The sequence below is a fragment of the Coregonus clupeaformis genome, chromosome 10 (genome assembly GCF_020615455.1).
Source record: "Coregonus clupeaformis isolate EN_2021a chromosome 10, ASM2061545v1, whole genome shotgun sequence".
NCBI classification, from domain to species: domain Eukaryota; kingdom Metazoa; phylum Chordata; class Actinopteri; order Salmoniformes; family Salmonidae; genus Coregonus; species Coregonus clupeaformis.
In genome coordinates this window covers 54,914,836-54,937,552 of record NC_059201.1, presented here as the reverse complement: position 1 = coordinate 54,937,552, position 22,717 = coordinate 54,914,836, and the positions used below count along the sequence as shown (strand labels likewise).

Below are 22,717 nucleotides of genomic sequence, written 5' to 3'. Positions count from 1 at the left end.
AGTCATCGAATTTGCTAGGTCATTAAAAGCTCAAATCTGTGACAGTCTCTGCGGTCCTATAGCTATCAGAGATGGTTTCTAATTTAGAGAATCTCCAATGCTATAAATGCTTTTGCTTTTACTACAGGCGGTGGCAGTGTTTTTCGTAGTTGCAGTCCATCCAATTGAAAAGTGCACATTCACTTCCACACTTCCCATGTGGCTCAGTAAGTGTGGAAATGTATGCACTCATACTGTCCTTGCTACAGGCAGCTAGATTTCGGTATGTAATTTTCGCCTGTAGCTCAGCACCTGAAGCAAGGATATGCATATTCTTGATATAATTTGAATGGAAACACTTTGAAGTTTGTGGAAATTTGAAATTAATGTAGGAGAATATAACACATTAGATCTGGTAAAAGATAATACAAACAAAAAAACATGTGTTTTCTATTTTTTTGTTGTTGCATCATTTTTGAAATGCAAGAGAAAGGCCAGAAAGTGATGTAGAATTCTAGATGTAATTTAGATGTTGTCCACCAGATGGCAGCAGTGTGTGTGCAATGTTTCAGGCTGATCCAGTGAAGAATTACATCAAATCAAATCAAATCAAATTTTATTGGTCACATGCGCCGAATACAACAGGTGCAGACATTACAGTGAAATGCTTACTTACAGCCCTTAACCAACAGTGCATTTATTTTAAACAAAAAAAGTAAAAAATAAAACAACAACAACAAAAAAAAGTGTTGAGAAAAAAAAGAGCAGAAGTAAAATAAAGTGACAGTAGGGAGGCTATATATACAGGGGGGTACCGTTGCAGAGTCAATGTGCGGGGGCACCGGCTAGTTGAGGTAGTTGAGGTAATATGTACATGTGGGTAGAGTTAAAGTGACTATCACTACACAATATTTTGTATCAAGTCTGCTAGGAGTTTTCCCAAATGTGCCGAATTGGTTTTCAAGTATATAACTATAGAGAACATACAAAAATGCAATGGTAATACAATATTTAAGTTTGCACACTCCCAGGAATGTCATAAATGATGGATTATTAGCTTCCCTACAGAAAAGACACTAACCTTCACACATCTAGATGGCCGGGCGGGGTGGGTGTGGATTCAGAGGTCAAACTGTAGAACCTAGTTCATACATTTGAATATAAAAATTGATTTTTCTAACAAAACTACACTACATTTTATCTCTGGGTCCCTCAGGATGACAAATCAGAGCAAGATTACTGGTTTGGTACCAGTTGCCGTGATAAAAGTGTTTTGTTGTTGTGCACTATCCTCAAACAATAGCATGGTACTTTTTAGCTGTAATAGCTACTGTAAATTGGACACTGCAGTTAGATTAACAAGAATTTAAGCTTTCTGCCCATATAAGACATGTCGATGTCCTGGAAAGTTGGCTGTTGTTTACAACACCATTCTTGTCACATATCGCATATTGAGCAACAACCGTCCCGTATAAGGGACACCGATCCCGTAGAGGTTAATGAGGTCTGGTCGCTTGCTGTGTGTGTTGGTTTCTAATGGTAATCTGTTGTCTGTGTTAGCTAATCGCACTGTTTATTGTGCTGCACATTTTCTTCTGTTCTACTGAATGCTGTTTTGATGTTCTATTATAACAAAAAAAATATCAGAAGTGAACAAATAACACGTAGGCCTATGTCTTTCATTTCAATACCCTACTACAATTCCCCAGGATTGACAAAACCCAATTTTTATCGCATTAATAAAAAAAAAGTAAAAAAAAAAATCCTTCAATAATTATTCCTGAATTATTGCACCTGAATTTGACCCTGAAAATATGGCTATTATATTATCCCATAAAGCTTTTAAGCAATTAAGATAATGTATGCAGTCATTTTATTTTAATTTCAGTAGCTAAATAAGGAGGTAGGTATATCGGCTAAAACTTGGTAGTTAGAGATGGGAGAGAGTACCGGGCGACACAGAGCGTAACGAGTGACGGTGGATGGTGGTTAGAAGAGCTGGCTTATTTGAAATGGAAAAGTGTCACGGTACCTATCAATAAAGAAGAACATCAAGACGCGCTCTGTGGGATGCACTGTTGAGCTCTACATCCCGAGGGGTTGGTGCTGATTGTACGGAGATTGTGACAGCCGGTTAAATGGTGTCCCTTGAGAAGGCAAGAACAAGACATGTGTCAGGAGAAGTGCAGTATTATCATAAGGAGACGTATACTTGGAATACGGAGGAGGAATGGATGGTTGGAAAAAGAGAGGCAGAGGAGGTCTAAGAGAGTGAGGGGGGAAGAGGGTGAGATTGAGTCGGTTAAAAATGGCGGGAAAAAGGGAGATGGTTTGTTAAAGAAGAATGGTAGAAAGTATAAGCAGAGTGAGCTGAAGACAGGAGGAGAAATGGAAGTGAATGAGGGCGAAGTATTGGTGGTAGGTGTGGTGCAGTTCTTGGAGCCCGAGGATTGCACCGAGGGTCAGGATAAAGATGAGTCTGTGACAGTATGAGTTAAGTTTTTTGGAAAAAGGGGAACCTTGTCTTTTGGCTGATCAATTTGTGGTTTCAGGTTGGGTGAAAACAGAGTTGGGTGCTGTGGAATCGGTGAGGGTAACCAGAAGTGGTCTTGTGATAATTGTTTGTGTTTCTGCTCGTCAGAGGGTGCAGGAACTCCGCATTAAACGAATGGGGGAAAGAGATGTGAATTGTTTTGAAGAAAAGGGCGCCATTGAAAGGAGTGATTACTGGGGTAGCAGGAAATGTAAAAGTTGACCAACTGAAGGGGAATATTCCCGGTGTTTGTGATGCTCGTCGTTTGGTGTGACGCAGACAGGATGGTGTTCTTTTGCCTGACAAAGTGATGTTAGGATATATAAGTTATCCTGTACGGATCTGGCCAAGCATATGGAGGCCCTGAAAGGGATGAGGGTGGCGAAGGTGAGTGTAGCCGATAAAGGAACCTGGGCGAAGGAGGAGGCCCAGGTAGGAGAGAAACGATGACTTAAAAGGTTGCGGTCACGAAGAAAGCCTGAGAAGCAGCCCCAATACCATTTTTTTGGGGGGCACACGGGGTGGTTGGCGGAGCCAGGGTTCAGAGCAGAGCCAACTCCCCGTATTCACCCTAAGAAGCGTGTGACCGTGCAGGCTCCGTGTTGTGCGGAGATATGCACTGTGTCGCCAGTGCGCCGGCACAGTCCAGTGCGTCCTGTGCTAACACCACGCACGTACCGTGCGGAAGTGGGCATCCAGCCAGGACGGGTTGTGCCAGCTCTACGCTCCAGACCTCCAGAACGCCTCCACAGCCCGGTACGGCCTGTGCCAGCTCCTTGCACCAAACCAGTGGTGCCTGTCGCCAGCCCGGTACGCCCCGTACCTGCTCCCCGCACCAAACCAGTGGTGCGCGTATCCAGTTCGGTACGGCCCGTGCCAGCTCCTCGCACCAAACCAGTGGTGCCTGTCACCAGCCCGGTACGCCCCGTACCTGCTCCCCGCACCAAACCAGTGGTGCGCGTATCCAGTTCGGTACGGCCCGTGCCAGCTCCTCGCACCAAACCAGTGGTGCCTGTCACCAGCCCGGTACGCCCCGTACCTGCTCCCCGCACCAAACCAGTGGTGCGCGTCTCCAGTTCGATACGGCCCGTGCCAGGTCCTCGCACCAAACCAGTGGTGCCTGTCGCCAGCCCGGTACGCCCCGTACCTGCTCCCCGCACCAAACCATCTGGCTGTGTATACGGCGGAGCTGATGGCCATACTGTTGGCCTTGCAGTGGGTGGAGGAAGTCAAACAAGACAGAGTAGTTATTTGCTCTGATTCATGTGCAGTGTTAATGAGTCTCCAGTCCTTTAGCTCACGTAGCAGACAAGACCAGCTTTATGAGGTGCTACAAACCATGGCAGGATTAAACAGATGGGTATACAGATAAGATTTACTTGGGTCCCAGCCCATGCAGGGGTGGAGGGGAACGAGGCAGTAGATTAACTGGCTAAACAAGCACTTAGTAGTGGGGATGTTGATGTTGAAGTTTCAACGAGCAAGGCAGAGGTAAAAAGACTGATATATACAGTGATGGTGCAGAGATGGCAGGAGCAGTGGAATAGGGATAATAAGGGAAGGCATTTATTTCAAGTACAGAGGAAAGTCGGGGAGGGGAGGACGGTAGGAAGGGACAGAAGAGAGGAGGCTATTTTTTACAAGATTAAGGGTGGGACACAGACAGTTGAATAAGACATTAAATGTGATAGGAAAGCATCCAACAGGAAAGTGTGATTATTGTCATGAAACAGAGACCGTGGAGCATGTATTGCTTGCCAGTATTACATTTTAGTCATTTAGCAGACGCTCTTATCCAGAGCAACTTACAGTTAGTGAATGCATACATTTTTTTTCTTCTTTTCATACTGGCACCCCATGGGAAACAAACCCACATCCCTGCCGGCCAAACCCTCCCCTACCTTGGACGACGCTGGACCAATAGGCCCTTTTCACGTGACGTCAGACAACTTCCGTTCTGCCGCGATGCAGGTTATGTTTACATCCGGTGTCGCTTAGGAACGCTTAGCTAGTAGCACATCATTATGGAGTTCACCCAGTCCCTTTCACATCTGCCACCAATACGACTTAACGACGTAGAACGACTTGCTGACAAGTGGTCCCTTACTTCAAGATCGAAGCTTGATAAAGGCTACAAGTTCTTCGTTGAAGGTTACCTGTTTGATTATGAAGGTACGTGTTTATCTTTATTTAGCTTAAATTAGCCCTATGCTAGCGAAGGTTATGAGCTGACGAGTTTCTGTTTTGCAGCCTCTTTTTAATATTACTGCTGTTTGTATCGACCGTAAGATAAGAGTCAGTAATGTATTAATGGCTAATGCTGCGCCCTTTCTCCCAATCACTGTATTGAAACAGTCTCAAGTGTAGTTAACGGTGAGGTGACAGTGAGAGGGCGATGTTACAGGTCCATGAAGAAAAATGAGGAGGCTCATCGGCTTCAGGTTTCTCAGATAAACAGTTCTCTAACATTATGATAAGATAGGTTAAGATAGATAAGTTTTCTTTTTGTTGTGTTTTGCTATATTGCATCAGGATTAAATTATTAAACATTTTGTACAAGTAATATATTATTGGATTACAGTAGTATTACGTTTAACGCTGTCTACCTATCCTTACCCCAATCATTCCAGTGGAATCTAGACGGCACTGATCCCTGTTTAATACGGATCCGTCCACTGGCCGATGTGTATCTATCCTCAGGGGGAAAGTGCTGACTGCAAACAAAGGTGCTCCCACGAAGAATCTTAAAACTTGGTCCCTCATCTCTCCTGATCGCCCTCACCCAACGGGCACGTATTTCTCCATCAACAGGGAAATCGTGAAAACTCAGATACGGGAATTTCTGTTTGTTGTTTGAACAAAATGGTACACTGCAATAGCATCTTCTCGAAGATTGTGCCATGCTTCGGTGTTGGATGGGATACTGTTGCGATACAGACACCGAGAGAAAAGAAACAGCTAAATTAACATTCAGCTTTGACCAGGAATCAATATTTATCTAGCTATCATGCACAACAGTATTTGAATAGGTGAGTTACTATACATTCATGAATAAACTAACTGCCTAACAAAGGGTTAGATAGCTAGCTAAGTAAACTTGTTACATTACAGCCAGGCAGCAATGTAACGCTACCTTTTAATGTTATCGGTATCTGGTACTAAGTTGTTGTTAGCTAACGTTAGCCCACTTTTAAGTAACTAAGGCAGTGAACAATTATGAATTAACAATAACGTTAGCAAGTTACAAACCATTGCATATACGTAAACATTATTACTCTTAACTTTACTAATTTAACTTAAACGTACCTTTTGGAATTTCTTCAAGTAGCTAGCTTGCTAGTTAGTGGTCAACAGTTGTATTTTCGTTGAGAAGTCTCAGGTTACGGGCGAACGGAAGTGAAGTTAACCTGCTACGCGGAAAGGCGGAAGTTAGATGACGTCATCGTGAAAAGGGCCTATTGTGCGCTGCCCATGGGTCTCCCAGTCGCGGCCAGCTGCGACAGAGCCTGGACTTGAACCAGGATCTCTGCGATGCAGTGCCTTAGACCACTGGGCCACTCGGGAAAGTATCAGAGGGAAAGAGAGAGGATGAGATCTAGTGGGAGGGAGGCGGAGGGAGACGGGGATACAGGAAATTTGTTTAAAGAGTATATTGAGTAGGACGTCATTAGATATAGTCTCAAATATGTTATCTTTTTTAAGAGCAACGGGGCTGGCAGGTAGGATTTAGTTTCTCCCTGTCTCTGGCCCACACTCCAGTACAGTAGGTAGAGGTAATGCACCATAACGTTGGATGCCAACCGCCATTAAACTCCACTGAAGAAGAAGAAGACCTCTGCGCAGCCTGCTTTCTCGAACACGTCGGTCAACATTACAACAGTTGGGACAGAGCGCCCGGTAGGCTACACAACAACACAAAAATAAATAATTTTGTAAGTAAAGCGGGGGTTTGTTTGATAGAAGAATGTCAAGGAAAGATTTGCTAGCTAATGTTAGCTAACTTAACTAGGTAATTTTAACATTAGCTAACTAACGTTAGCTCTCTGGCTAATCATCCATGGACATGGTAAGTTTTAATTTTTACCTGTTGTAACTAGCTAGCTAACATTTTGATATCTGTTTAGTTAATGTGTGTGTGTGTGTGTGTGTGTGTGTGTGTGTGTGTGTGTGTGTGTGTGTGTGTGTGTGTGTGTCGTGTAGCTCAGTTGGTAGAGCATGGCGCTTGGCGATTTACTAACTGTAAGTCGCTCTGGATAAGAGCGTCTGCTAAATGACTAAAATGTGTGTGTGTGAGAGAGAGAGAGAGAGAGAGAGGGAGACATTGTGAGCTAGCCTAATTCTTGAAACGTGTACCCCCAATATGGATGTGGAGTTTTTTTTTATTAATCAAGGATCCTGTATGTATTTTGTATTTGACAATATAATACATTTTGCCTATCCCTGCTCCCCCTCAACACTTAACTATCAACTGCCCTTTTTCAATTCTTGATTCTCTTTTTTTGCAGGAATCTTCTAGCTTGGATGGGAGGAGGGAACAAAGGGAAGGGGTACTGAAGTTATCCAGCCTGCTGACTAAGAAATGTAAATAGCCTATGTCTCTCTCTCTCTCTCTCTCTCTCTCTCTCTCTCTCTCTCTCTCTCTCTCTCTCTCTCTCTCTCTCTCACAAAACAATCCAGAAAAACGCATGTCAAAAATGTTATAAATTGATTTGCATTTTAATGAGGGAAATAAGTATTTGACCCTTCTGCAAAACATGACTTAGTACTTGGTGGCAAAACCCTTGTTGGCAATCACAGAGGTCAGACGTTTCTTGTAGTTGGCCACCAGGTTTGCACACATCTCAGGAGGGATTTTGTCCCACTCCTCTTTGCAGATCTTCTCCAAGTCATTAAGGTATCGAGGCTGACGTTTGGCAACTCGAACCTTCAGCTCCCTCCACAGATTTTCTATGGGATTAAGGTCTGGAGACTGGCTAGGCCACTCCAGGACCTTAATATGCTTCTTCTTGAGCCACTCCTTTGTTGCCTTGGCCGTGTGTTTTGGGTCATTGTCATGTTGGAATACCCATCCACGACCCATTTTCAATGCCCTGGCTGAGGGAAGGAGGTTGTCACCCAAGATTTGACGGTACATGGCCCCGTCCATCGTCCCTTTGAAGCGGTGAAGTTGTCCTGTCCCCTTAGCAGAAAAACACCCCCAAAGCATAATGTTTCCACCTCCATGTTTGACGGTGGGGATGGTGTTCTTGGGGTCATAGGCAGCATTCCTCCTCCTCCAAACATGCCGAGTTGAGTTGATGCCAAAGAGCTCCATTTTGGTCTCATCTGACCACAACACTTTCGCCCAGTTCTCCTCTGAATCATTCAGACGGGCATGTATATGTGCTTTCTTGAGCAGGGGGACCTTGCGGGCGCTGCAGGATTTCAGTCCTTCACGGCGTAGTGTGTTACCAATTGTTTTCTTGGTGACTATGGTCCCAGCTGCCTTGAGATCATTGACAAGATCCTCCCGTGTAGTTCTGGGCTGATTCCTCACCGTTCTCATGATCATTGCAACTCCACGAGGTGAAATCTTGCATGGAGCCCCAGGCAGAGGGAGATTGACAGGTCTTTTGTGTTTCTTCCATTTGCGAATAATCACACCAACTGTTGTCACCTTCTCACCAAGCTGCTTGGCGATGGTCTTGTAGCCCATTCCAGCCTTGTGTAGGTCTACAATCTTGTCCCTGACATCCTTGGAGAGCTCTTTGGTCTTGGCCATGGTGGAGAGTCTGGAATCTGATTGATTGCTTCTGTGGACAGGTGTCTTTTATACAGGTAACAAACTCCCTTTAAGAGTGTGCTCCTAATCTCAGCTCGTAATCTGTATAAAAGACACCTGGGAGCCAGAAATCTTTCTGATTGAGAGGGGGTCAAATACTTATTTCCCTCATTAAAATGCAAATTAATTTATAACATTTTTGACATGTTTTTCTGGATTTTTTGTTGTTATTCTGTCTCTCACTGTTCAAATAAATCTACCATTAAAATTATAGACTGATCATTTCTTTGTCAGTGGGCAAACGTACAAAATCAGCAGGGGATCAAATACTTTTTTCCCTCACTGTGTATATAGTATGTATGTATGTATGAGGTAGTATGTATGTATGTATGTATGTATGTATGAAAGAGAGAGAGTATGATGATGATGTATGTTGTATGTATGTAGTATGTATATATGTATGTATGTATGTATGTATGTATGTATGTATGTTGTATGTATGTATGTATGTATGTCTGCCTGACTACCAGCTTATTTAGTGAAGACCTTAGGTAAGGGTTAATCATGATTCATCTCTGTCTTTACAGTTCCGGAAACATGTCAGTGACCTGATGCATGGCCTCTACAGCAGTGCTTGTCCACCCACTCAGTTACCAGTGACCTATTCTGCCACATCCCAGGGAAAGTAGAGAGCAGAACCACCTCTCCTTAAATCCATAGTCATTAACCATGTTTCCATCCACAGTTTTTATGCATGTCATACCTTATAAAAAAAAGTCAAGACGCATTTATGCGCAAATATTGATATAAGAACCATCATATCGAAGTAAACTTGGGAGGCACACGATGATATGGCGGGTGGTCCTCCCACTACGACTCGGGAAAGCGTGCAGTTTATTAGGCTACAGATGAAATAAGTTATGATGAACTTCACAGGGTGGTGAAAGTGCACGGTGATGAGGTTTGATGCTCCTTTCCAATAAATATCGAGGGTCTTATTCTAGTGACATGATGATCAACGCTTGACTGCTGTTTGACAAATAAAAATATTCTCGCTCTTATCCATAAAAATCTCATCATGTAGACCAGTGGTCACCAACCTGATTGATTTCCAAGCCATTCCTAGTCGATCGCCAAATATTTATGTAAAAAACCCAACGATAAATCCTTGCGTTCCTATTTTTTTTATTTGTTTTGCGCTGTTGACAGTCGCTGCACTTGATTCAGCAGCCCTAGCGCCGAGAAGGCAAAGTGTTTCGATCTTGAACCATTTCATGTGTCTGAACTTCAGGTTGAACTCTGTCTACCCGGCAGGCCCAGAGAGCAAATCAAGTGCACCTATAGGTCTACCGCTGGCCAATCAGATAGCTCAGATCACTGTGTCTGCGGTTTCATTGCGCCATAGACTGTAAAAAGAAGCCTCGAACGCACAGCAAAGTTGATAATGTGAGATTTCAAAACTTGTAAAACCACGACTAGAGAGAGACTAAACGAATACAGCAAAGAACTGCTGTTTTCATGAGTAAATTCATGTTTAAGTTGTTTAATTTGTTTAATTTAATTTGTTCCACAGATTTATAAGCCATAAAATGAGCGTTTCGACAAGCTTGCGTTGTTGTTATTTGCAGCTTGTGTCTTTTTTAATATCAAGGAATATTTCACTTTCTCTGGTCATAGCAGTAACAACATGAATTGGTGCATGAGGCAGAAGTAATGCAGTGCGACTTAAGTTTCGCCATCAGCTGGAAGACTGTGTCCCCTTTTCTCAGCGGAGGGAGGGAGAGAGGAGGGACGGTGAGTCGGGTGAGAGGCAGCCTCACCGCTGCTCCCTCCCAGTAGACTGACCATGGGATGCAGGCCATCAGTCCAGTAAAACATTTACATTTTAGTCATCTAGCAGACGCTCTTATCCAGAGCGACTTACAGTTAGTGAATACATATGTTTTTTTGTAAATAATTTTTATTTTTACCAAATGTTTATTTTCTTTTTATTGTTTCGTTTTTATCTTTTGTTTTTCTTGTTTTTCATATTTTTTTTGTAAATTTTTTATTTATTTTTTCATACTGGTCCCCCCGTGGGAATCGAACCCACAACCCTGGCGTTGCAAACGCCATGCTCTATCAACTGAGCTACATCCCTGCCGGCCATTCCCTCCCCTACCCTGGACAACGCTAGGCCAATTGTGCGCCGCCCATGAGTCTCCCGGTCGCGGCCGGCTGCGACAGAGCCTGGATTCAAACCAGGATCTCTAGTGGCACAGCTAGCACTGCGATGCAGTGCCTTAGACCATTGCGCCACTCAGGAGGTTTGTACAGGGCTTCTCAACAAAAAGTGAATTATTATGCTCACTCAGCTATGCCTCACAAGTAATACAACAAATGATCTATAACAGTGTGATCATATACCTACAATTTTGAAATATATTTGAAAAATGGTCTGAGAAGAACAACATTGGCAGGGCAATTCAAGCGTAGACAATATCTTTGCTTTATCTTGGCCAGGTCGCAGTTGTAAATGAGAACTTGTTCTCAACTGGCTTACCTGGTTAAATGTGAAATAAAATAAAAAATATGCAGTGATAATGTATTGGGCCTATAGCACAAACCTCATTGCTACAGAACTGTCTTTAATTGGTTCATGTTGCATAGGCTTATGTTTTTTAAAAAATAAATCTGAGCAGGACAGTGCCTTGCAAAAGTATTCATCCCCCTTGGCGTTTTCCCTATTTTGTTGCATTACAACCTGTAATTTAAATGGGGTTCATGTAATGGACATACAAAATAGTCCAAATTGGTGAAGTGAAATGAAAAAAATAACATGATTGCCTGATGTTACACTCCAGGGGGTCGTGTTAACGCAGAATTCTGGGATTTCACACACAAAAAAATATATAAAAAACATAAGAAATATCTTTCTGTGTTTTGTAAATGAAGATCTAAAATGCTTCTTTATTGTAATTTCTGCTTCTGCTAAATTCGTGCTTCAGTTGCACCTCCACTCAGATGAGAATTCACTAATGGGCATTCTATCAGCAGACAGTCCTCTGACTGATGTGTAGCTACTTTTCTCTGGTAAAATGCTCGATTTAACTTAAAGCAAAACATTAGGAAATGTAGCTGACTACATTCTTTCTGTGATAATCATTAGACATATTGTTGGCAGGGGGGGTGGAGCATCGCAAGTTTAAGACCATGCTTAGCCATTGTTCTCTCTCTTATGTCTGGTCTTAACAAGAGGTGGTCATGGTTGTTTTATACTGTTATCCATGATTTATTTGGCGTGGGCTATGGCCAACCAGTAGCCTGTGTTGAGTTTGGTTAATAAACCGGGAATTTGTCAACTGAAACCTCTGTCTGGACAATTGTTCATTTATGATCTATCCAGGTCATTACATTGGTGTCAGAAGTGGGATGGGGGTTATAAGGAGCATGCTTTTTGGGCACAGTCGATGGCGCGCTAGAAGGTTGAGGGTTCGAGACCTGCTCCCTGCCCCCTTTTGGGGGGTGGTCGAATGAAGATAGGGCACTGCAGTTGGCTTTGTGCCTCACGGATGATGCTCTGTCCTGTTAGATATTGATTAGCCCCTAGGACAGACGTGATTATGGGGCTTTAGTTGGAGCACCAGTCGTCATGGTTCCTAAGAAGGCGGGCAAGCTGAGGTTCTGTGCGGTCTACAGGCAGCTGAATGAGGTAACCAGGAAGGACTCATAACCCATAACACGCAACGATGAGTCGCTGGATCTGGTTAGGGGGTCCCCTGGTTCTCCTCACTAGACCTCCATAGTGGCTATTGGCAGGTGCCCCTCTCCCCAGAGGCCAGAGCCAAAACTGCGTTCTCCACTAACAGAGGACACTGGCAGTTCAAGGTCCTGTGCTTCGACCTGTGCAACGCTCCAGCTACTTTTGAGCGTTTGATGGACAGGGTGCTGGATGGCATCCCCCGACAGGAGTGTCTGGTATACCTCGACGACATCCTGGCCCATGGCAGCTCCTTCCAGTCAGCCCTGGGGGCGCAACGGCGTGTGCTGGAGAGGGTGGCTGCCGCAGGCCAGAAGCTCCACCCCGAGCAGTGCCACTTCATGAGGGGAGGAGGGTATCAGCACTATGGAGGACAAAGTGGGGGCTGTCCGAGACTTGAACACCCCCACTGTCCAGCATCAGCTGAAGAGCTTCCTGGACCTGGCCTCGTACTACAGGAGGTTTGTACAGGGCTTCTCAAGCGTCGCTGCTCCCCTGAACCGCCTGCTGCCGAAGGACAAGGCCTTCACTTGGACAGTGGAGTGCAAGGAGGCCTTCAACACCCTCAAACATGCACTGATCGAGGCCCCCGTGCGCTCCGATTTTTGCAATGTTACGAAGATGGAAAAAAGCTATTCTTGATATGTTCGTCAAAAGAGAGATCAGGGTCCAGAGTAACGCAGAGGTCCTTCACAGTTTTTTTTTGAGACGACTGTACAACCATCAAGATTAATTGTCAGATCCAACAGAAGATCTCTTTGTTTCTTGGGACCTAGAACTAGCATCTCTGTTTTGTCCGAGTTTAAAAGTAAAACATTTGCCGCCATCCACTTCCTTATGTCTGAAACACATGCTTCCAGGGTAGGCAATTTTGGGGCTTCACCATGTTTCATCGAAATGTAGAGCTGTGTGTCGTCCACATAGCAATGAAAGTTAACATTGTGTTTCCGAATGACATCACCAAGAGGTAAAATATATAGTGAAAACAATAGTGGTCCTTAAACGGAACAGATAAGATCTAAACCAGGCAAGAACTTGTCCGTGTAGACCAATGAAGGTTTCCAATCTCTCCAAAAGAATGTGGTGATCGATGGTATCAAAAGCAGCACTAAGGTCTAGGACAGGGTTCTTCAATTCCGGTCCTGGAGGGCCGAAACACCTCTGTTTTTCATCCTCTCCTTCTAATCAGGGGCTAATTCAGACCTGGGACACCAGGTGAGTGCAATTAACTACCAGGTAGAAATAAAAAACAGAAGTGTTTCGGCCCTCCAGGACCGGAATTGAAGAACCCTGGTCTAGGAGCACGAGGACAGATGCAGAGCCTTGGTCTGATGCCATTAAAAGGTAATTTACCACCTTCACAAGTGCGGTCTCAGTGCTATGATGGGGTCTAAAACCAGACTGAAGTGTTTCGTATAATTTTTTTGTCTTCAGGAAGGCAGTGAGTTGTTGCACAACAGCTTTTTCTAAAATGTTTGAGAGGAATGGGAGATTTGATATAGGTCGATAGTTTTTTACATTTTCTGGGTCAAGGTTAGGCTTTTTCAAGAGAGGCTTTAAATACTGCCACTTTTAGTGAGTTTGGTACACATCCAGTGGATAGGGAGGCATTTATTATGTTTAACATAGGAGGGCCAAGCACAGGAAGTAGCTCTTTCAGTAGTTTAGTTTGAATAGGGTCCAGTATGCAGCTTGACGGTTTAGAGGCCATGACAATTTCATGAATGTGTCAAGAGATACAGGATTTAAAAACTTGAGTGTCTCCATTGTTCTGTGCAGACTGAGGACAACTGAGCTTTGGAGAAATACACAGATTCAAAGAGGAGTCCGTAATTTGCTTTCTAATGATCATGATCTTTTCGTCGAAGAAGTTCATGAATTCATCACTGCTGAAGTGAAAGGCAGTATCAAATATACATTTTGGATTGTTCTTATTCTCCTCAATTAGGTTGGAAAAATAGGATGATCGAGCAGCAGTGAGGGCTCTTCGATATTGCTCTGTACTTTCTTTCCAAGCTAGTAGGAAGACTTCCAGTTTGGTGGAATGCCATTTCCGTTCCAATTTTCTGGAGGCTTGCTTCAGGGCTCGGATATTTTCATTACTAGAAGCTCAAAAGACGAAAACGTCGTAATTTTTGGGGGGGTAAATTTACATTTGCTATCATAAATGTTAGCAACACCTCCGCCTTTGTGGGATGTGCGGGGGATATGGTCACTAGTGTAACCAAGAGGAGAGGCCTCATTTAACACAGTAAATTCATCAGGCTTAAGTCATGTTTCAGTCAGGCTAATCACATCAACATTATGATCAGTGATTAGTTCATTGAACATAACTGCCTTGGAGGTGAGGGATCTAACATTAAGTAGCCCTATTTTGAGATGTGAGATATCTCAATCCCTTTCAATAATGACAGGAATGGAGGAGGTTTTTATTCCAGTGAGATTGCTAAAGCGAACACCGCCATGCTTAGTTTTTCTCAACCTAGATCGAGGCACAGACACGGTCTCAATGGGGATAGATGAGTTGACTACACTGACTGTGCTAGCGGCAGACTCCGCTAAGCTGGCAAGATGGCTAAAGGCCTGCTGCCTGGCCTACACCCTATCTCATTGTGGAGCTAGAGTAGTTAGAGCCCTGTCTGTTGGTAGATAAGATGAGAGCACCCCTCCAGCTAGGATGGAGTCCGTCACTCCTCAGCAGGCCAGGCTTGGTCCTGTTTGTGGGCGAGTCCCAGAAAGAGGGACAATTATCTACTAATTCTATCTTTTGGGAGGGGCAGAAAACATTTTTCAACCAGCGATTGAGTTGTGAGACTGTTGTAGAGCTCATCACTCGCCCTAACTGGGAGGGGGCCAGAGACAATTACTCGATGCCGACACATCTTTCTAGCTAATTTACACGCTGAAGCTATGTTGCTCTTGGTGACCTCTGACTGTTTCATCCTAACATCGTTGGTGCTGACGTGGATAACAATATCCCTATACTCTCTACACTCGCCTGTTTTTGCCTTAGCCAGCACCATCTTCAGATTAGCCTTTACCTCGGTAGCCCTGCCCCCTGGTAAACAGTGTATGATCGCTGGATGATTCTTTTAAAGTCTAATATTGTGGGTAATGGAGTCGCCAATGACTAGGGTTTTCAATTTGTCAGAGCTTAATGGGGAGAACCGGTTGAAAGTTTCTGTCGGCTGAATGAGTGACGCCGGTTGAGCGTGCCGACAGCATTTATTTTCAGAAGCCTTGAGAAAATTGTCCGGCTGCGGGGTCTGTGCGAGGGGATTTATACTACTATCTGTACTTACTGGTGGCACAGACGCTGTTTCATCCTTTCCTACACTTACATTGCCTTGCCTAACGATTGCGTCTGAAGCTGTGCTTGCAGCACGGCTATCCTCACCATAAGGCGATAGTTCTCCTGTATATTATGAGTACAGCGACTGCAATTAGATGGCATAGTGTTAATGTTACTACTTAGCTTCGGCTGGTGGAGGTCCTGTAGAACCATGTCCAGATAAAGCGTCCAGGGTGAAAAAGTTGAATGAAAAAATTAGAGTGAATAAAAATAAGATGTTGGTAAAATGTGTTAAATAAAGATAGATTAAATGGTTTAAAAAATGTAAAAAAAGTCAAGCTTGGCAGGTAGCCAAGCAGCAACAAAAAGCGTAGCACGGAGCAAGTGACGCACTCAAAACGGAAGTGTGGGCATGGGTGGGGTGCTGGCCAGGTGGGGCCAGTGGGTGGGGGGAGTGGTGGTGTACTTCAGCAAAACATTCAACAAACATGAGCGCTGCTACTGTGTCACCCGGCGGGAGCTCCTCGCTGTTGTGGCTTCCATCAAACACTTCAAGTACTACCTGGGTGGCCTGCCGTTTACTGTAAGGACTGACCACTTTGCTCTCCAGTGGCTCATGTCTTTCAAAGAGCCAGAGGGGCAGGTTTCACGCTGGTTAGAGGAGCTTCAGCCATACGACTTCAAAGTGGTGCACAGGGCAGGGGCACGCCACTCTAACGCCGACGTCATGTCCCATCGGCCCTGTACTGCAGACAGGTGCCTCCACTGTGAGCGGAGAGAAGGCCGTGAGAGAGAGCTGTGTGCGGTGGAGGGGGTCTGTGCCACAGTGTGTTGGGCGAACGGGCCTGTCTGCTGTGAGCAGACTGTCGACGTGGCTGAATGGGGGCAGCAGCAGGGACGGGACACAGACCTACAGCCATTGCTACAGTGGGTAGAGGCGCAGCTGAGGCCACCGTGGGAAGAGGTGGCAGCGCTCTCATTCGCGACCAAAGGGTTGTGGTCAAAGTTTGAGAGACTGCGGCTGGCTGATGGCGTGCTACAGCGGGCATGGAAGGAGCCAGCTACGGTAGAGGAGAGGTGGCAGGTGGTGGTCTTAAAAGCACTGCGGGAGGCTGTGCTCCAGAGCACTCATGGGGGGGTGGGGACTGGACACTTTGGGGTCACAAAAACCCTTTGCCGCCTCCGTCAGGGCTTTTACTGGGGGCAGCACAAGAGGGATGTGGAGGACTTTTGCCGCCACTGTGACAACTGCACAGCGAGAAAGGCATGCTCAGCTCCAAAAGTTCCCAGTTGGGGCTCCCATGGAGAGGGTAGGAGTGGATGTAGTTGGGCCATTCCCCACCACAGACAGTGGAAACCGCTAGGTGCTCACGGCCATGGACTGTTTCACAAAATGGCCCGAGGCCTATGCTCTGCCTGACCAGGAGGCAGAGACCATCGTCGACGCCCTGACAGCGGGTATGTTCAGCAGGTTTGGAGCTGCGGAGTCCATCCACAGTGACCAAGGCAGAAACTTTGAGTCCCGTGTGTTCACCACCATGTATGAGAGGCTGGGTATGCACAAGACCCGCACTACTCCTCTCCATCCTCAAAGTGATGGCCTTGTGGAGCGCTTCAACGAAACGCTTAGACAGCAGCTGGCCATCGTCTCTGCCAAACACCAGCGTGACTGGGACAAGCACCTGCCCATGGTCCTCATGGGATGCCGCTCCACTGTCCAAGACTCCACCTCCTGCACGCCTGCCCTCCTCATGCTGGGGAGAGAGATCCGCACCCCTGCAGAGATTGCGTTTGGTCAGCCCCCGGATAGCCTCCTGTTCCCCTGGGGCCGGAGTATGCCCGGAGACTCCAGAACCGCCTGGAGACAGCCCACAACTTCGCCAGAGAGCAGCTGGTGAATGCAGGTGTGAGGCAGAAGAGGAACTATGACGTGCACACCCGGGGAAGGCACTTTGTGGCTGGGGAGCTGGTCTGGGTCTACAGCCTCCTGAGAAAGAAAGGCAGATGCCCCAAGTTGGACAGCCACTGGGTGGGGCCCTGCAGCGTCCTGGAGAGGGTAGTGGAGGTTGTGTACCGGGTTGGCCCCATACAGAGGAGCCTCTTCTCCCCAAACCCCGGGAACCCCCATAATTCCCCTCTCTGGCAATGACATTCCCCAAGCACTCACCCCCAGGCACCGCAGAAAAGGCTACAGACAGCCCACTACAGACAGCCCACTCACCCAGTCTCCCTCCCTGTGTCACCGCGTGGTTCCCCCGACACGCCACGGACTGTATTCCCCGTTCCCTCATCCTTGTCCCCCATGTCCCTGCCTTCATCCCCTGGGCCCCAGAGGGGCAGCCCCCTGCCGCGGACTGAGCCCCCTGTTCCACATCTGGACACTCTGCGACCATCACAGCCACGCAGGCAAAGGAGACCTCTGGGTCGCTTCAGAGACTTTGTTTGTTCCCTCTGGGACGAGGGACTTTGTGGTGGGGGGGCTGTGTAGCGACCCGCACAGACAGATGTGTGTTATGTGTTATGCTGTTCATTGGTTGTGTTGTACTTACCAGTACCCAGTGTTCGCGGGGTCCGACATGCCAGTCAACCTGCTATCTACCAAACAGTAGCTTGTGTTGGTTAATAAATCAGGAATTCGTAAACTCAAACCTCTGACTGGACAATTGTTCATTTATGATCTAGCCAGGTCATTACAATATGATTGCCATGCATCGTTTTTACAAAAGAATACCTTGCTTTTTCATTGTAAGCTCATTGATGCTAATTAAGTTATTTTCAGCCGAATGTGTTGCACTAATGTATTTTCTGTGAAGAAAAACTATAGTTGCACGCCCCTGATCACTCTATTGAAAAACCACTGTTTACTTTTAATGTAAAACGCAGGTGAAATGGTTTAAAACACAGATTTTTTGGATGGTCTGTGTTTAGAACGCAACCCCTGCATTCTTAGGAAATAAAGGTGCTATCTAGAACCTAAAATGGTTAATCAGTTGTCCCCATAGGAGAACCCTTGGAGAACCCTTTTTGGTTCCAGGTAGAACTCTTTTTGGTTCCATGTAGAATCCTTTTGGTACCAGGTAGAACTATTTTGTGTTCCACTGAGGGTTCTACCTGGAACCAAAAAGGGTTCTCTTATGGGGACAGCCTAAGAACATTTTTGGAACCCTTTTTTTCTAAGAGTGTAGTGTAAGTTGATCCAATTGAAATAGCACTGCTTCTAATAATATACATTTGTAAAGGAAATAAAATCCTATTTTAACTCACCTTTTTTTTTTATAACTTTTGAAAAATATAAGATTTTGTCTCTTTATTGCCTCTTTACACTCTAAAGATAAAAGGTTCCTGGAGGATCCTTTAGGATAATATAAGGTAAAAAAAACTATACTCTGCAATCAGTTAATTTTTTGACCTTTGTAGACTTTTTTAATTTTTTAATTTTACCTTTATTTAACTTAAGGGGAGCTTTGAAGAACCCTTTTCAAAAGAGGGGTTTGTTTTTGAACCAGCAGTGCGCTCTTGAGTAAAGGGTGCTCGTGCGTATAATTCAAATTGAGAATGTTGATCAAAAGACAACTGGAAGCGTGCGGATGGTTGGAGAGACATGACAGATAAGAGATGACTTGCAACGGATGAACGTGAAAGGTGATTGAACCTTAGCCATTCGCTAGCTAAGATAATTCACCAAACTACTATCAAATAACTAAAAAACAATACATCATGTAATGTACTCTTCGTTTTTTATCAGCTAGCCAAGCTACATAGCCTGTAATGTTAGCTGGTAATTGTTGTATAAGTGTTGGTACGTTTTGGCTAAGGTTAGCTATCTAGCTAGTTAAAGTTACTGTAACGTTAGCTAACTTTAGCTAGCTAGATTCAATATTGAGACATCTTTGTCCTCATTTCAACCCATGATACACTCTCTCACCATCTCCATCCATCCTCCTCCCTGTAGTCCCTCCCTTTAGTACCTGGCTTATCCTGCCCCTGTCCAGTTAAGTGGTGGAGAGTTTGGGAGCGGTGAGCTCTGATAGAGAAATGTATCATTCTCCACAAACAGGTAAGACACACACACACACACGACCCAATGTAGGTTATGTTAAACTTGACAAAAAGAAAAATACATAAAACTGATCAGATTAGTTAGATGCATTTGATATTGAATACTCATGTTGTTTACAGTATGTTGTGTTTGTCTAATTGATGTCTTTCAGGTTGGTGTATTGGGGCGGCTTGTTCTGTCCTCTGTATTTCAGACCAAAGCAAGACAATGTTTAAAGCTCACTATGGATCTACAAACAGGTTAGCCTCTATAAAGTATTTGGATGTATTTGCAGTGTGATTATAGTGTGTTCTGTGTTATTTCTTTGTCTTTTCAAATGCTAACTGAATGGTGAATATCTGGTGTCATTATCTTCTTGTTGTATGTGAGAATATAAGTTGTTTCTTAGGGGAAAGGGAAGGGAAATGTTTATTTTCCATTCTGTATATTTGAACAAAATTCAACTCCAGTTTATGAACTGGGATAAGCTACAAATCTCATTGTGGGGTAGGCCACATGTTATAAAGATGGTTAAAGCTCCTAAACTGAATTACCTCATCAGCATGTTTCCACTGTCCATACTGTACCTGCATACACCTTTAACACCATAGACAAAGTGATTACTCAGTTTATTTGGACTATTAAAAGGGCAAGGATTAACCTAGCTAGATTACAGGCAAATACTTAGAAGGGAGGATTAAAGCTCCCTAACATGTAATTATATCAAGAAGCCTTTTATAACTGCCCAAATATGCTCTCTTTGTTGAGAACTAATAGGTCAATTTGGGTTGACATGGAAGAAGAACTTAATGCCCCATTTGGAGCATCATATTATCTGAGTCAACACTCTAATGTGGGACTGCAGAATCCCATAATGTCCCATACTAAGAAATATGGCGTCAGATAAATAAGAGAGAGACATCTTCACCTTTCCTGACAAGCTCTGCTTCGTTATGGAACAACCATAAATACAAATTAGGAGGACAGGTGGTTGTCTGGAAAGAGTGGGATAGGTTTTGTTTTAGCCTCAACACTAATAAATGTAACTTTTTTATTTTAGTGTCAACTTGAATTTGATTGTGGCTGTGGAAGACTGGTCCCTTGATGATGTCTGCAAGTGGCTGAATACCAATGATCTCCATGATTCCATCCCATCATTCCAAGGTTCACAATCTGTCTGAAGAATGCCAACTCTATTCAATTGTCCACTTTGCAACAAACATACTTTCTGTGTCCAGACTACTCACACATATTGGCCTCTATCACCAGCATGAACCACATTTTCTAATTACCTGTGGACCTAATGGGTGTGGGAAAACAAATAGATGTTTCAGCGCCTATCGGTCACACATCTACCGAAACCACAGAGAGCTTTTAAGCGCCAATTTAGATGAGAATTGCCCTCATGATGAATTTGAGACTGGGACTGATCCCATTGAAGATGACGTGAGTGATGTAGAGAGTCTGCCAGAGGCTGAACATGTTCAAGCCACAGAGATCAACACTGAGCAGCTAATTGAACATCTAAAAAATAATCTGTATTTTTATTTTGAAAATCAGGGAAGAACACTGCATCCCAGCTACGGTACAGAATAGCATTGTTGATGACCTCAGAACCATTTTTGATGCATTTATGACACACCACAGTGATGACCTCAGGTTTCACCTCACAAATAAGCAGATAAATGTGGATGAAGATGACGAACTCAGGGACTTGCCTAACAACTCTGCAGTATTTGAGGAATGTATTAGATGCATGAGCTCTGAGTGGATGCTGGAGCATTACTGTTTGAAAGAATTGGGCATGGTCAGGCCAATTGAAATACCCCTGAGCAACAAAGAAGGTTATTAAACAACGTCATTTCAATACATCCCACTGGTCAGAATACTGCAAAAAATAGCAAGTAATGAAGAGGTCTGGGCCACCTTGAATCAAGACCAAAATGATATAATTCTGGAAGACTTTACTGACGGTGAATTGTTCAAATCAGATCCCAACCTAACAAAGCAGAGCCTCCATCTGCAGTTCTATGTAGATTAATTTGAAGTTGTCAATCCACTGGGTTGTAAAAAAGGCACACACAAAATTGACCACAGTGTACTTCCCAACTCCAAAATATATACCTCTCAACACTGGTTCATCCCTGCATCATTTAAAAACAAGTCACCACTTACGAAGAAGTATTCAGGCCTTTGATACGTGACATCCAGGAATTGGAAACACAGGGTTTGAAGTTATCATGCAATGGTGAAAACAAAACCTTCCGAGGCACAATCACAACAATCTCCTCAGATAATCTCTCCGCACATGCAGTTGCAGGGTTTAGCAAAAACTTTTCCTCTGGTCGCATTTGTCGTTTCTGCTTCGCTACGAAGAGGGACATTTGCTCAAAAATCACTGAAGAGGAATTCACCCAGAAAACTACAAGTACCATCTGCAGGCTGTGGAAGAAAATCCAGACAATGCATCGATGTATGGCATCAAAAAAGCCTGTTGCTTCTCTCAGCTGAATCATGTGCCATTTCCAATTACCTATCTGTTTCCACCAGATGTCATGCATGACCTTCATTTAGGCGCAACAGAGCCTCTTCAACCTCAGGAGGCTGAAAACCTAAAACCCTCACAAACCTTTACAGATGCACAATTGAGAGCATCCTGTCTGGCTGTATCAACGCCTGGTACGGCAACTCCACCGCCCGCAACCGCAGGGCTCTCCAGAGGGTGGTGCGGTCTGCCGAACGCATTACCGGGGGCAAACTACCCGCCCTCCAAGACAGCTACAGCACCCGATGTCACAGGAAGGTCAAAAAGATCATCAAGGACATCAACCACCCGAGCCACTGCCTGTTCACCCCGCTATCATCCAGAAAGCAAGGTCAGTATAGGTGCATCAAACTGGGACCGAGAGACTGAAAAACAGCTTCTATCTCAAGGCCATCAGACTGTTACATAGCCATCACTAGCACATTAGAGGCTGCTGCCTATAGACATAGACTAGAAATCACTGGCCACTTTAAGAAATGGAACACCAGTCACTTTAATAATGTTTACATATCTTGCATTACTCATCTCATTACGTATATACTGTATTCTATAACGTAATACTGTATCTTAGTCCATGCCGCTCTGTCATTGCTCGTCCATATACAGTGGGGGAAAAAAAGTATTTAGTCAGCCACCAATGGTGCAAGTTCTCCCACTTAAAAATATGAGAGAAGTACACGTCAACTATGACAGACAAAATGAGAATTTTTTTCTCCAAATTATGGTGGAAAATAAGTATTTGGTCAATAACAAAAGTTTCTCAATACTTTGTTATATACCCTTTGTTGGCAATGACACAGGTCAAACGTTTTCTGTAAGTCTTCACAAG

At 44.5% G+C, this 22,717-nt stretch overlaps 2 long non-coding RNA genes across 2 annotated transcripts; both read left to right on the top strand.

The window, feature by feature from the left end:
- Window positions 1-6,283: 6,283 nt before the first annotated feature.
- Window positions 6,284-9,196, top strand: LOC121576026. The gene is made up of 3 exons (XR_006002406.1): window positions 6,284-6,578; window positions 7,018-7,093; window positions 8,861-9,196. It is a non-coding gene; the product is annotated as an uncharacterized LOC121576026 (long non-coding RNA).
- Window positions 9,197-19,189: 9,993 nt separating this feature from the next.
- On the top strand, window positions 19,190-21,949 carry LOC123491666. Its single transcript, XR_006661519.1, has 3 exons — window positions 19,190-19,361; window positions 19,516-19,603; window positions 20,404-21,949. It is a non-coding gene; the product is annotated as an uncharacterized LOC123491666 (long non-coding RNA).
- Window positions 21,950-22,717: the final 768 nt, after the last annotated feature.